Source organism: Thermobia domestica, chromosome 5, assembly GCF_964235325.1.
Source record: "Thermobia domestica chromosome 5, izTheDome1.hap1.1, whole genome shotgun sequence".
Taxonomy (NCBI): Eukaryota; Metazoa; Arthropoda; class Insecta; order Zygentoma; family Lepismatidae; genus Thermobia; species Thermobia domestica.
Window position 1 is genome coordinate 124,516,609 of NC_137458.1, and position 13,870 is coordinate 124,530,478.

General features: G+C 36.0%; 1 protein-coding gene across 1 annotated transcript in view; it reads left to right on the forward strand.

The window, feature by feature from the left end:
• The first annotated feature begins 7,942 nt into the window (after window positions 1-7,942).
• The window catches only part of LOC145686106 (endoribonuclease Dicer-like), a 274,935-nt gene continuing 269,007 nt past the window's right edge, over window positions 7,943-13,870 (forward strand). The window contains exon 1 of the mRNA XM_081759056.1: window positions 7,943-8,494. The gene's annotated coding sequence lies outside the window, so the exon portion shown is untranslated. The remainder of the gene's footprint in view (window positions 8,495-13,870) is intronic.

Below are 13,870 nucleotides of genomic sequence, written 5' to 3' on the forward strand. Positions count from 1 at the left end.
TTATTATTATTATATTTAGTAGCTCTAACATTAAATTAGAACAACGGCGCCAACTTTTCAAAATTTATGTGAATGCAAATCAATGGCGGACGTGTGATATGTTTTCAAGGGAGTCTCGATATTTTTTGATTGACTTCCTTTCAGTTAAATTCTTTTATGAACACTACCGTAAAGGGCTGTGCCTGATTCTATTCACAATATAGTTCCATTTTTTTATTGTGGGAACTGCTTTTGACTAGGCCAGAGACAGGCAAGGAATGGAGGAGTATGTTGCTTGGTTGCCATTGCACAAACACATTTGGAACAAACAATTATGTTTTAGGTATTAGAAGATTTAACTTTCATCTTAATGTTTTAATTCCTTATTATTTTTTGATAATGGCAAATGAGTAATATTCATTTTATTTTGTTTCTATTAAACTAAAAATCTTGTGGGTGCTCGAGCCCCGGAGCACCCACGTAGTCGGCGCGCATAAATTAGAATAGAATTTACTGTATGTTTCAGATGTGAAGGATCACGGGCAGTAGCCAATGCTACGCGATATTTCGCGCGGTGTTGCCGGATTGCGGACTCCCCTTTCCCTTCTCGCTCTTCATCCGTCTGAGATTATGACATAAATTTGTAACATTATTCACAATGTAACAATATTATTCCAGCAAAATCTAGAATTTTGACTGTGCATCCTAGAAGTATATATAGCAACTAAAATACTTACCTGTTAACTTACTCCAGTGGAGCTGCTAAAGGCTCGTCTTCCCCACTTCTTTCACTATCGTCTATGTCAGTTCATATTTCGTCATTGTTTGAATCTGAGTCTTGTAAATTTACTATTATGGGTTCCAAAATTTCGTCACGTCCTAGTTTCTTGAATGAAGTTATCTTCTTGTAATTTGTCCGTAAGTTGTACTCAAGATTGTCCGTCGTTTTGCGTTACGCTATCAATTTCTTCGTTTACCAGTCTTTCAGCGTCTGTCAACTTGAATGTCTTATTTCTTGTTGCAACTCCTCCCTTTACTTGAGCCCATATAAGGTCGATCAGGTTGTATTGACAGTGATAGGTTGGTAACCGTACTATCTCGTGTCTATTTTCGTTTTTCAGTTGGTCTAGTTCGTATATTTTAGATTAGTTTTTGAACGGCATTACGCGCTGCAATAGCTCAACCTTAGTTTCTGTTGCCGAAAATTCAACACCTTTTTGGTGTAACCATTCAACAATGGCATCTTTTCTAGTTGATGAACTTGGAATTTTATTTGTGATGATCGAATTATATGGGGCATTATCCATTATTATAATTCTACCCTCCTCTAAATAGTTTAGAAATCTGTTCAAAAACCAATCCTTAAATGTAGCACTTGTCATTTCTTCGTGATAGTCGAAGTTGATTTAGACCGAAATATCCACTTACTTTCAGGTATAAATCCAGTTTTTGCAGATCCCACATGACAGACAATAAGTCTGCTTCCTTTTGCCGGAGGCACCTTTAATCTCCCGTTTTTTTTTTTTTCTTTCTTTGTGGAATCTTGTCAAACTGACGTATGCGAATGATTTTGATTTACCCAAGTCTCGTCCAAGTAAAATATTGGTGTGTCGCCAGAAGTCCGAATGTCATGCATTTTCCGAAGAAATTTTAGTCATGCCGCCACTATATCACTCTCCATTAAAAACTTACGTCCATCGGTCGTTTTCTTATACCTGAAATCTAAAGCCCGGAGTATTCTGTAAGTGGATGACTTGGAACCTGTAATGGAAATTCTAATTTTCAAAGCATTTGTGAATTTTTGCAAAGTTGGAAATTCACCTTGGTCACAAAGGTCAAAAACAGTCCTGCGTACTACGTCCTTGTCGAAGTCATTAAGGTTTGTGAGCCTTTTGGGAGGTCCTTTGTGTTTTCTAGGAGACAGAAAAACTGGAATATTACTGGGAGGCAGCTTTCTTACCTCCACGCAGATTCGTGACACTGTAGCTAGATTTATCCCGTAAGCTTGTGCTGTTAGGCTTTGACACTTTTTGAAGTTAAGTTTTTCTCTTTCTTCTTGTGACGAGTATTTGTTTAAAAAATTGTAAACACAAAAAATAATTCTCCGAACTTGACTTCGAAGCACTTTTTTTTTTTAAACCCCGCACTTGTACTCGGTTTGCTTAAAGACATTGTCAATTCTAGTTTGCGAAGAACAAAGGAAGTACAAAGCAACCCAGATACTGATGAATTCTATTTATGCTAGAAGAGAAGTTGCGTTCCTACACAACTAGTCCCTTTGCTCCTTATATGTTTTCATAACAATTAACACTCTTGGGCTTGGTCTAGGTCTCACAAAAACAATCCGTCTGATCAGTGTTCGAAGTGAACAAAAAGCAGAAATGGAATGTTTTATTACGATTTTGGCTCGGTATACCGACTATCTAAGTGTTGAAATGCAGTGAAGGTATGTTGCCTAAAAGATTGCATTTCTAATTACATAATGATTGAAAACCACTGGAGTGATAGTCTTTAGTTATTGGGGGGAAGGGACATGGAGAGACTTTGATCCCTTACCAACAACTTTCTGGGAAAAAAAATCTCCTTATGTTGTATTATAGAGAATTATAAAGGAAAATGCTCAAAAACCGAGTTTTTGTATTAACAATTTCCTGCAGGAAAACTCCCAGACCTCTCACTCGACTGAGGGGTATTCCAAACCCCCGGAAGATCCGTCCTCACGGCAGACATCTAAATCCGTCCATGCTCAAAATACTTATATGAATTAAAGCAAGAAGACACACACACACACACACACACACACACACACACACACACACAAACTAAGAAGCAATTCAATATGCGCATCAAAATATAAACTAGATGAACTTCTTTGAAGACACCTTATTTTAAAAGCAAAAGGTAGGAAAAAGATAATAAAAATGTTGGTGTTGTAAACTCAAATATTATTTCTACATAAGAAATAAAATCTTTTTTCACGTGCAAAGCTATTCGTCAATTACTGTGTATAAAAATGGATCTATTAACGGTATTTAGCATCCACTCTCAAGTGATGTATGTCCTGATCACTGAAAACCAGAGGCGGTGTCTTCATCACCGAAAAACCTGAGGCGATATGGCATATTGTCTCACTTCAACCACTGCGTCTGATTCCTAAGCAAGTCCATATGATCGAGTTTGCTTTGGGTTACGAGAATTTACACCACCATTCAGACGGCTGGTGCTTTTGAATCCCTGCTGGAGGGAAAAAGAGGGAATAAGTGGTCGCATATATATAACGTAGTGAAACGTGAAGGGAAAAAATGAACAAAACATACCGCTTTTTTTTCTGTCCAATAAGGAAGAATCTATCTGGAAGTGAACTTCAAATTCAAACCAATGCTACGAACTTCCCATACTTAGCTCTTACGATGCTAGACATATATATATGTCTAGCCTAGCATCGTAAGAACAAAGTATGGTTTGCATTGGTATATATATATATATATATATATATATATATATATATATATATATATATATATATATATATATATGAAGAGATTCTCATATATATAAATCAAAGGCTTGATATTATTTAATTCTCTCGCTTACTATTCTCAGGGGTGTAGCCATGGGGAAAAGGTGGCCCTGTCTTTTCAAACTATTTTCAACCCCGAAATGAAGTTCGTCTGGTATATGTTTAATACCGGGCGGTCTATTTAATAGTTAATGTAAATGAGGGACGTTTATAATAAAACATGAAAATTAATAAAACAAAACATCATCAGTACGGTTTCTGTACCTAATTAAAACAGCTGAAATTAATCACGTGCTTTACATTCTCATTTCCCTTTCTGGGCGCACACCTTGTTAACACTCTATATTATTGCATAATAATATCTGAGTTGATATTTTTTCGAGTTTTTTCCTTTACTATTTTAACCCACATAAACACAAAGTCAGGTAAACATACTGCTATAAACAGCATTTGTTTTCTTATGAATAACTTATTGATTCATCTACAATCTGGTTTTTAACGTTAGTGCTGTCAAGATCCGTCTTTTGATAAGGTAGCATTGTGAAAACATATGTGTATAGTATGTATGTATGTATGGTGTGCTAAAATGCTTTCATGTTATGATAGGGGTAATTTGTTCTGCTTTTAATATATGAAAAACTTGCCTCCCCCTGAAAGTAATGTTCCCCTAGAACAACCTGCTGGCTACACCCCTGATTATCCTGCAATAAAAGTTGTGAGGTCTATTTGCAAATCGAAACAAAATTCACTGGAAATTAGACGCGGGACTGAACACTCGTTTTACTAATTGTTTTATATGGAAACCTTTCAAAGTGTGTATCATGACAACCAGTTGACATAGAAAGATGTAGTTTTCACGTATGTGTTCGTAATTCTTTTCTCTACTTCCTAAAGTGAGCAGTTAATGTGCTAATACAATATTTCTAAGTATTGTGTGATTCAAATGACAAGCGAAATGGCCTTGAGTTGGCTTCATGCGGCGTCCAATTGGCTTTGAGCGGTATTGACAATACACGACAAGCAGTTCTGTACGCTGACTTCTCGCGCTACTTCGAATCTTTACAATACCAAAAGCGCTTATTAGAAATATTGTATTAGCACATCAACCAGTAGCGTGGCCAGGATGTGTGTTTGGGGGGGGGGGGGCAAGTTCTGTTATAGGTACACAAAGAAAAATTACAAACAAAAAAAATATATAAAAAATACAAACATCAAAGTACCAAAGTACATTGTCGGACCTCTTTGGGAGCCCGACCCCCGTGGACCCCTCTTCCCTACGCCACTGACATCAACTGCTCACTTTACAAAGTAGAGAAAAGAATTACGAACACATACGTGAAAACTACATCTTTTTTGTGAACTGGTTGTTGTGATACACGCTTTTAAAGGTTTCCATATAAAATAATTAGTAAAACGAGCGATGAGTCCCGCGTCTGGTGGATTTCCAGTAGATTTTTCTTCAATTTGGAAATAGAACTCAACTTTTATTACAGGATAATCAGCGGTGTAACCAGCAGGTTGTTCTAGAGGAACATTACTTTCAGGGGGAGGAAAGTTTTTCACACATTTAAAAGAGAACAAGTGATCTCTTTCATAATATGAAAGCATTATAACTCACTATACGTACTATACACATATTATATTTTCACGATGCTACCTTTTCAAAAGATGGATCTTCACAGTACTGAACTTGAAAACCGGATTGTAGATGAATCAATAATTTATTCATAAGAAAACAAATGCTGTTTATAGCAGTATGTTTTTCTGACTTTGTGCTTATGTCGGTTAAAATAGTAAAGGAAAAAATTCGAAAAAATATCAACTCAGATATTATTATGCAATAATATAGTAGAGAGTTATGCGGTGTGCGCCCAGAAAGGGAAACGAGAATATAAAGCATATGATTAATTTTAGTTGTTTTAATTAGGTACAGAAACCGTATTGACGATGTTTGATTTTTTAAAATTTTCATTTTATTATAAACGTCCCTCATTTGTATTACTATGAGTTTATTAAACATATACCAGACGAATTTCATTTTGGAGTTGGAAATAATTTGGAAAAACAGGGCACCCTTTTCCCTCGCGGCTACACGTCTTTGGAGTCTGATTGTATATATATTCCTAACATCGTAAGAACAAAGTATGGGAAGTTCGTAATATTGTTTTGAAATTTACTTCAAGATAGATTCTTCCTTATTCGACAGAAGAAACGCAGTATGTTTTATGTTTCTTTTTTCTTCCACATTTCACTACCTTATTATGTGCGACTTTTATTCCTTCTTTTCTCCTCTACAAGGGGTTCATAAGCACCAGGCGTCTGAATTGTGTCATAAATTATCGTAAACCCAAAACAAACTCGACTATATCGAGCTGCTTAGGAATCAGATGGATTGCTTTTGTGACACCTACACCAAGCCCAAGAGTGTTACTTGTTATGAAAACTGATAAGGATACAAAGGAGCTAGTTGTGTAGGAACGTAAGTTATCTTCTAGCATAAACAGAATTCATCAGTGTCTGGGTTGCTTTCATTCCGGTAGTTCATTTGTTCTCCAAAATTATAGTTGACCATGTTTTTAAGCAAACCGAGTACAAGTGTGAGTTTTCTTTAAAAAAAAAATGCTACGAAGTCAGGCTCGAAGAATTATTTTTTGTGTTTACAATTTCTTTTAGCCCATGATAATAAATTTACAAGACTCAGATTCAGACAATGACGAAATATTAACTGATATAGACGATAGTGAAAGTAGTGTTCAAGGGCGCCCATGTTGTGGTTTCCAAGGGGGGGCAAGTATAAGCAACGTTTCAAATATAGGCCTAGTTTCAAATTTTGCTGTAACTAATGTAAAAATTCTCTTAGTTTTTCTATATTCCCAAGTACAATTTTCTCTTTGGGGGGAGGGGCGATTGCCCCACCTTGCCCCCCTGATGGGCGCCCTTGGTAGTGTTGAAAACGAGTGTTTAGCATATCCACTGGAAAAGTTAATAGGTAAGTAATTTAGTTGCTATATATATACTTCTAGGATGCACAGTCAAAATTCTTGAGTTTGCTGGAATAGTATATTTACATTGCGAATAATGTTGCCAGTGTATGTGTTATAATCTCAACTGGTGGAAGAGCGAGAAGGGAAAGGGCAGTCTGTAATCCAGCAACACCGCGCGAAATATAACGCACCATTGGCTAATGCCCGTGATACTTTACATCTGAAACACACAGTAGTGCCTCTGATATTGCCAAGATTCGCAGTTGCGCGAGAAGTCAGCGTGCAGAACTGCTTGTCGCGAACTGTGAACACTGCTCAATGCCAATTGGACGCCGTGTGAAGCCAACTCAAGGCCATCTCGTTTCTCATTTGAAACACACACTAGAATCCCTTTCACCAGAAAGGCTATATGAGACATGGGCAGGCAGCTTAACGTTGGATCCGAACCACATGAAGTTCCTCTGAGAATCGAACTCATCTGTCCTACACCAAAGACGCGTAACCATATAGCCACAAGATAGCTCAATATTTAGTAGTATGTTCATTAAGTTGTAAAATTGAACTTCTATACAAGACTATAATGGAATACAATTCCTTTTGCTACGGGACCGCAATGGCTCAGTGGTAGTAAACCGCTCACCTCTGGTGCATGGGGTCCTTGGTTCTATCCGAGCTTGCGCAAGTAAGGTTTGTAGTGGACAAACACCGTATGCGTGTGTTTTCTCAGAGTTCTCCCGTTTCTGCCCACATTCTTCATTCCACCATTTTCATTGATTTCTCATCATCGCCGTCTCCTTTAGCCTAGTCGTAGTACGTAAAACTTTAAAGATTTCATTTCATTGCTATTCAATTCCTTTCACTAATAGCCTATAATCTTCACAGTATAAAGCCTCAGCTGGGTACATTATATTGTTTAAAAAGAAAATGCTCCTTTATGCTATGCATGGGCGTCTCTGGCGGGGGGACGCGTCCCCCCAATATTTTGAAGTGACACAATCTAAAATTCCACTGAGATACTAGCAGTTAGATCATTTCCTTTGATGTCCCCCCAAAATTTTACATGCCAGAGACGCCAATGAGCTGTTTTAATCCCAGGTTCGACTGTGGGATGAAAGAAATCCTAATTATATTTTTTGGATACCATTTTATGTGCTAGATCCATTCCCTCATAATCTTAGTCTTTGACTAGAGTGTAAAAGTACAAATAGAAATTAAGGCACATTCAGGTGTGTTTAAACTATATTCAGTATCGTTCGTGACAGTCATGTTAGTTCTTTAGTACACGAATAGGCCTACAGTTCGTAGTATTAATAATTATAATAATGAAAATAAGGGGGCTAGTGCGGAAAGATAATTTGAAAATCGACCATAGGCTAATTAACAAAAATCTAGCGTAATTCAGGATCGTGTTTGGCATCATCGCAAATTTTGAGTATGGCAACCCTGCATGCATTGCGTTGAGACTGGGAGAGAGAGATGTATTCAATGATCTCGTATCTTGTGTCTCCGACAACATCGGGATTTTCCCGATGGAAGAGTTGACGGTAGTCAAAGTTAAAGGTACCAACATACGCTAGTATTTGTTTTTTGTTAGAAAGACTTTTACAAAGACCAGTCCTGCTTAAGATGTGTATTATGGCGTTGAATTTGATGTTACGGAAAAACAAATTGAAGCAAACATATCAAAAAGGAAATTGCATTATTATATCAAGTACATATTTAGCTATAAGGGAACACGTTATGTTGGTACACGTACTACTTATAAGAGCGCAAACTCAGCGTGTTTATCAATTGATGACGTTTATAGAAGTTGTGCAACTTTGTGAAACTAGATGATAACGTTAGGGTATGTTGATCTACAGTTGATACGTGATCGTATGTAGCGATACGGGGTTGAAAGTTGTGTGAACTTCGTAGTGAAGTTTTTTGTGATGCGGACGAAGTGCTGAAATTTAAATGTTATATGATCCTTCTTTTAAGGTTATGAAATTTGCGTAAATCAAGTGCAAAGGTAAGTGTCAAGAGAATATTTGAGTACGAGAATAAAGATATAATTGTCTGTAGCCAAATGAAGATCCAATTGTCAACATGTATTAATTCCCACCCTAGGTTTTTTTTTTTTTTTTTTTTTTTTAATGCTTCTTTTGTCATATTTAAGACGAAAGCAGTTACAACACATCGAAGATAGTATAATGTAGGATTACTTTCTACTCCTTGGAATGTGTAGTCAGAGGTGTCACGTGCGATGAGATTTTTTTTTTTTAGATGTGTGTCAGAAGTATTTAAAAATTGAAAAATAAAAAAATACAGGTGAAATGAGTGATGAAGTGCTTTCAAATTAATCTCTCTCTTGTTCACTGTAGAACGTTTCAATTCAACATTACTCTTTTAACAATATCCTTGTTTTCGTATAACCCACCGTCCCTGACGCGCTTGCTTGTGGATGAACCCCTCCGCTTCCTTGCGACTCTCTCTGTTGCGCCCCTGCGCTGGTTTGGATTGTTGGAATTTGTGCTTTTTAGTAGCAACCTGGCACAAGTAAATTGATGTTTGCTTGCTATGAGGCCTACTTATATTCCTTAAAAATATATTTATTTTAGTAGAAAGTGTATTCACACTGTTTTATAATGTGTTCCATAAGGCAAATGTTACGTTAATGGTTGCAGTTTGTTTTTAAAATTACTGAATATAAGTGTAACGTGTGAGCATATGACAAAAATTACGATGCATAAAACACAAACCAACTTGTGCTGGGTGGTCACAAAAGAAGTACGAATGCTGTCTAACCGATTCGCAGCACGGAGGTCCAAATGGAAATGCGTCCCTAGGGTGCAGGCGCGTCAGCGACGATAAGTATGTGCAATAACTATTAACGAAGACAATGAATAACACTTCATATTCCTTATCTGTGGCACTGCTTTGTGACTACTTTTTGATGATTTTTTTCCACTTCCTTCACATATGACTTCGTTATGTCTTCTTTATGAAGTAGCTACTATGTGGTAAAGAGCACATCTGTCATTTAGTATTTCTGTCTTATTATACGCGAAGCAGGTAAAAATCCCAATATAAATAAAGTATGCAGTCCTATTTTGAAATGGAGTAACATATTTCTTCCGTAGATTTTACGAATTGATGCCCCCCAGAAAGAGGGATAGCAGCACTGATTTGTTTTGTGCTGTCGTTTTTGCGGCATATGTTGGTATGATATATTTATACCCATACCGTTTAGCACCTCCTAAAGTTAATCTACACGGAGGGCCAGGACATAATAACGTAACTAACTGTATGAGTTCCGAAGGCTGAGAAATTAGATTTTACAGCAATTTGTTTAGTGAAACATTCTGGCTAACATCTGCTGATGAAACCCCGTTTGCTATGTATGTTAAGGATATGAAATATGTTATTTACGAGTGAATGTGAATACTTGAAGAGAAAGAGGGTAAGAATTAAAGTGCGAAGACCCCTTGAAGAAAGCTGAAATCTGGTAATTTGCATAGGGTAAGATGTATTTCGTAAAAACCTAATGTTAATGGTTTGGTGTAACAGTGTAGTTATCGCAAGGACAACCTGGTGCAGATTTACAATCTGTGATCACCGACAATGATATTTTGGTTCTATACAAGTTTATGGATACGTGAATTTGTAAAATTGACAGATGAAGTACCTAATGTTGTTGCAAAAGAAGCTAAGTAATCAAAATATATAGGGATCTTCGTGGAGAAATGTAGAGGCCGTGCACGTCAAGTTCAAGGTCTCCACTCGAACAATGTTGAATACCTCTGTCACTAATTTCTTTTTATTGTCCTCTAAAATGTTTGCTTTCGGTGACATGATAATATTCCATTTAGCAACGTAAATGAAGTTCAAAGGGAGTACCAAAAATAATTGTTGAGAACTTACAATAATGTTTCGATAATATTATCCTACCAAACTTATGTACTAAGTAACTAAAAGAGACCAAATCAAGTCTAACCTAATTTAGCCTATTCGTAATTATTGTCATATAGAAAATGAACGCCAGAAATGCAAACACCTAGAATTATTTCACAATTTGCATAAGCCATGTAGAATCCGGACACTTAACATAGAAACTAATCTGTCTTAGGTGACTACTGAAAGCACGCATGCTATGTAATGCAGTTGTGTCAGAGCGTTGATATGTCTACGACGGAGGGGGTACGTCCATAGAGAGTAGGTACAGCGTAATTTAGCATAGTGAAAAAATAGTTTTCCTTGTGTTCTAGATGCCTTGTCTGTCGCATACTTTATCGGTACGGATAGTAGGATAAATTAGGTTGGGTTGAATTAGTAGAGTAGGTGAGGTTAGTAATTCTAACTTGCATGTGGGTTTTTCTTCAATTCTTCAATGTGGGTTTTTGAAATGTTTCGAGTTCCTGTACCACTTATAATGGTTTCACACTAGTAACACTATACTTGTAAAATGGTATATAAAGGGATCCATTTCAATTCAGACATAGCATGTACCGTTATATCCAATATTATTCACATTTCTTTTCTGGAAACCATACGTGTTTTTATGAGATCTATATCTATCTATGTATATATTTTTCTCGAAGAAAAATAATCTCGTAAAATAACGAGTTATCAAAGACGCCAACATAGAAGACGGCCAACTTCAGAACCCGAATATTTAGCTATGGAAATTGATAGAGTTATAATTTTGGTTGATATATGTACGGTACATATGGTTATGGTAAAAATATGTTTTATTTTAGTTTGGTTTCCGCATTCATATCTCTTTTAAAATAGTTAATAAAAGAATGTCAGTTTATCCAAAAATTCGGTTTTTGCATTTTTTTCGCGCACTTCCGGTTCGAATTTTAAAATTATGTTTTCACATTTTGAAAGATCTTACTCCTTTCTGAAACAGATCTTAAATCGACTCCGTGGACAATTGTTTTCTTGAAAAAACATTCGAGAGAAATTAACGAAATTCTCAAGATCCCGCTATTTTGTTGAAAACTCATTTTTGAAAAAAATATTAAGTATTGACAGGTGTTTTAGAATAATAATAAACATACGAAAGCTCATTATCGCTCAGTGCTTCACGAATTAGAAACAACCTTTTGAGGTAAGCAAATTTTCTTTAAGTGTGATATTCCAATTGGCATTACTCGAAACAGTACTACGGTGATAATTGGATCGTGGTTGCAGCTTATATTCATATGAATGATGTTGTACTATGTCTTTTGTTTGTTTATTCACCAAGGAAACATTGTAAATTTGTGAAATGACCTATCCTCCTATATTATTCTCCATTATTATTTAAGATGAGTTTTGCTTTTTACATTTGAGGAACGATAGAACAGAAGAAAGTATTATGATCCTTAAAAAAAAAGGCCTATGTTTAGCAGAAGGGGTCCAGTTTTTTTCTCTAAAAAATGTTACTATTTTGGTAATTTCTGCTCACATTCGGTTAGTTTAGGGTAGAGTTGGTTAGTTTAAGTTAGGTTAGGCTAGTTTAGGTTACGTTAGGTTAGTTTAGTTTATGTTATATTAGTGTAGGAGTCCCGCATAATTTTCCAAAAAATGATAGAATTTCGCTTATTTCTACTAATATTATGTTAGTATAGGTTAGTTCAGGTTAGCTTACGTTAGTTTATGTTAGGTTAACTAAGATTTGGTTACGTTATGTTACGTCTAAGTACTTGCATCACTCATTTCTCCTGTAAATTTTGTGTTTTTTACGTGCTTCTGGACCCCTTGTACTAAACATACTCCAAAAAAAAAAAAAAAAAAATGAATTCAAGGTTTTAACAAATTTGCACTTTTCATGACCCCTACAAGTCTAAAGAGTGGTTTTTGGATGTATGTCCACCCGTTCTTCTCGATATAAATGTGTTCCCTCGACTAGAAGCCGTACTATTCAATTTATCCGCACCGAAGTTTAAACTTTTTAAGGAATTGTCCAGGTTTTTATTTTTTTTTTAATTTTCTTTCTCCTAAAATTAAGCGTAGTGAGGTGTGTAAATAAAAAGAAGTGCCAATTTCTCCAGAACGGCTCTAACGATTTGGTGTATGTTTCCTACATCAGTATGTAATTATTTTTGTGGTGTGAGTGAGAAAATTATTCTTGGGCGTATTTTTATTTCATACGATTTTCTCAAACTATTCAGGCGACCTTCTTCGCATTTCATAAATAAATAGTTTGTCCTGAAAAAATATACGATCTGCAGTAGGAGTGAGTGAGTTTATTTATTTTTACTTTATTTTTTGAACGGTTTTCTCAAAAATGACTCAGGTGATTTTGTTCACATTTCATTAATAACCTGACAATATGACATACATGATTTGTTGTGGAAAATATACGAGGGGTAGTTTATTTTTAAGAGTGAGCTTTCTTTTTTTTGGACGTTTTCTTCAGAAACAACTCAGGCATTTTTTATTTATTTTTTCCATTTCATAAATATACATTTCACCAATTCTCTAATATTGCGTAAATTACACTTGGGATGAATTTTCTTCGGGCGAAGTTTTTAAATTATCGTTGTTCTTGCTCTAAGTGTTACCTAAAGCACTACAATGTTTTCTTGATACATGCCTGGACAGTTGTGAACAGATACCTTAAAAATAGTTAGTCATGCGACAAATACACAAACCTGATCTCTGAGGTCAGTGCAAGCAAGAATTAGGTTAGATTACAGGTTGTGTTTCAAGTGCCTTCGTGTCATTTCACAGGAAAAAAAGTTCCTGCAACATCTTTAAATATAAATACACCGTGCAGAATTACATCACCAGCGAAAGATAACTAATACAGTCCTCTTTCTTCATGCTCACATTTTTTTTAACAGATGTATAGCACTTATAATGGTTTCAGAGCAGTAAACATAAAATACACAGTTAATGTATACATATGAGTTACAGGTTGGGTGCCTATATAAATAATGTTGTTAAATACTATTCTTTGTTTTGTGAATTAACAGATGTAAAGTGTACATTTTCTAAAACGTGGCGTTCATATTCTTAATCTGAACCAGGATCTAGTATCCGTAATAATGTTATAAAAACCTTTGTCAAATCGTGTACTTCAAGTTCATAAAGAAGCCATGAAGTGGGCTTTCCTCACCTATATCAATATTAGCCAGTCATATATAGGGATAACGTCCCTCTGGGATCACATTGTCCAAGGAATTGGGAAGGAAGAAAGGAAGCAGCCTAGGATCATTATGTTAGGCACCGGCATTTGCGTGGTGTAAATGAGGAAAACTTCACTGAGGATGGCTGATCTGAGTAAGGCTTTTCACATGTGCGACTGAGTGTTTGCACCGGGAATTGAAGTTGGGACTGTTCGTACTTAAGGCTAGAGCGTCAGCGACTACACTTCCTGGGGCCACTCGAATGATAAAGCTCAGATACGTACGGC